Source organism: Pinus tabuliformis, chromosome 6 (genome assembly GCF_031772625.1).
Source record: "Pinus tabuliformis cultivar Carrire ecotype Pingquan chromosome 6, CPIR1, whole genome shotgun sequence".
Lineage (NCBI taxonomy): Eukaryota > Viridiplantae > Streptophyta > Pinopsida > Pinales > Pinaceae > Pinus > Pinus tabuliformis.
Genome location: NC_142292.1, coordinates 1,866,413,154 through 1,866,415,288, shown reverse-complemented (window position 1 = coordinate 1,866,415,288; position 2,135 = coordinate 1,866,413,154). Strand labels below are relative to the sequence as shown.

At 43.6% G+C, this 2,135-nt stretch overlaps 1 pseudogene; it reads right to left on the bottom strand.

Moving 5' to 3' along the window:
• Positions 1-402: 402 nt before the first annotated feature.
• Positions 403-1,804, bottom strand: LOC149266567 (heat shock 70 kDa protein 1-like; annotated as a pseudogene).
• Positions 1,805-2,135: the final 331 nt, after the last annotated feature.

Below are 2,135 nucleotides of genomic sequence, written 5' to 3'. Positions count from 1 at the left end.
CTTTCCACCATTCCCTTTGGAATCCTTCTTCTCATCATTTTTGTCCTCTGAGCTTCCTTCTCCATGTGGAGGTTTAGAACTCTCTCCAACCATTCTGGTGTTCCTCTCTTCATAGAGGACTTTAACCATCTCAGTCAAAGTGTAGAAAGCTTTCTTGAATTCTTCCTCTTCTGAAGAGGGACCTTCAGGCTCTCTTTCTCCAGACATAATGGCTATGGATTCAAGCTCGAAAATTTGTATTGATTGCACCTCTTCAATCACTTCAGCCTCTTGTGCAATCTGTGCCTCTTCTATCTCAACTAATTGAGATGGACTTGAGGTGATTCAGGTGCTGCCTTGAGTGGTCCTTTGGGTGAGGATGGTTCTTTCTTATCCTTCTTCCTTCTTGTCCTAATCTCGGGACTAGCTATCTGTGGCTTCCCTTCTCCTCTCTGCAACTTCACCCTTGTAATCATAACAACAATTGCAACTATTGTTGTCCGTAATCATTGCTCTCTCGCCTTCATACGCTCGAAAAGACACTTCTACCTGATTTTCACGCGCTGTAGTGTAAGAAGCCTCTCTCTGAGTTGGAATGGGAGTATTTCTGGGAACGACTACAGACATTACACCCTCTTTAATACTGAATCCAAGGTTCAAAGGCGTGACATTCATGAGGACGAATTGGATGCCTTCATTGTTCAAGGCTGCCCCCTGAAGTGCAGCGCCATATGCAACAGCCTCATCGGGGTTTATGCTTTTGCAGAGTTTTTTACCATGGAAGAAATCTTGAAGGAGTTCCTATACCTTTGGAATGCGAGTAGAACCCCCTACTAAAACCACTTCGTTAATTTGCTCTTTGTTCATCCTGGCATCTTCCAGACATTGGCTGAGGATTCGCATGCACTTATCGAAGAAATCGGTAATGAGCTCTTCGAATTTGGCTCTCGTAATCTTCATGTGAAAATCCAGACCTTCGTCGAGACAGTCAATATCAATCATAGTCTCTACCACTGAAGACAAATTTCTTTTTTCCCTTTCGCATTCTGAACGAAGCCTCCGAAGGGCTTTGGCGCTTGTGGTCATGTCCTTTTTGTATTTTCTTTTGAAATTATCAACACAGTATTTGAGCATCCAATTGTCAAAATCTTCGCCACCCAAATGTGTGTCCCCTCCAACAGTCTTCACCTCAAATTTACCTCCCTCCGCCAAGGTCGAAAACCAAGACGATATTTTTTCTATTGGAGGAATAAACCTAACTATGAAACCCATAAGCTATAGCTGCAGCGATGGGTTCATTAATAATTTTCATGGCGTTAAGACCGGCAATGTTGGCCACATCTCTAGTAGCCTTCCTCTGAGAATCGCTAAAATAGGTCGGCACTGTGATCACGGCATTATTGACATCAGAGTTTAGGTATGCTTCGGCTGTCGTCCTCATTTTAACTAATACCATCGAAGAGATCTCTTCGGTTGCAAACATCTTCCTCTCGCCCTTATAATGAACTTGGATAACAGGCTTTCCATTGTCTCTGGCAACAACAGTGAAGGGCCATAGTTGAACGTCACTCTGCACAGAGGAATCAGTGAACCGCCTTCTAATAAGTCTCTTGGCATCAAAGACTGTGTTGTGGGGATTATTTGCAATCTGGTATTTGGCGGCATCTCCAACAAATCTCTTAGAGGGAGTGAAGGCAACAATGGATGGAGTGGTTCGGTTTCCCTGATCATTAACGATAACCTCCACTCTATCATGCTGCGAAACTGCTACGCAGTTGTAAGTTGTTCCAAGATCTATGCCGATTGCCTTGCCTTTACTCATTGCACGCACCTATGGGATTCAGAGGTTTGTATTATACCAAGGAACAAAGTTGTCATTGCATCATCCCAAGGAAAAAAGCAGTCCTTCAAACTAAGCTCCAACACATTGGCAAAAAGAAAACCATGAATAACAAATTTAAGATGCAGATGAAGAAACCCTACCTAATAACTTCACTTTGTTTAAAAGTAATAGGGAGAAATCTCCCGGAAGATAGAGCAAAAGGTCCGATGGGGTCACCTATCTAATGCCTGGAGGAGAGCCCGCTTCTACTCCCTCCGATGAGTTCACCTGTTCCCTTTGGTGCCAAATCTAACTGAATCTGGGCAGTGGATGG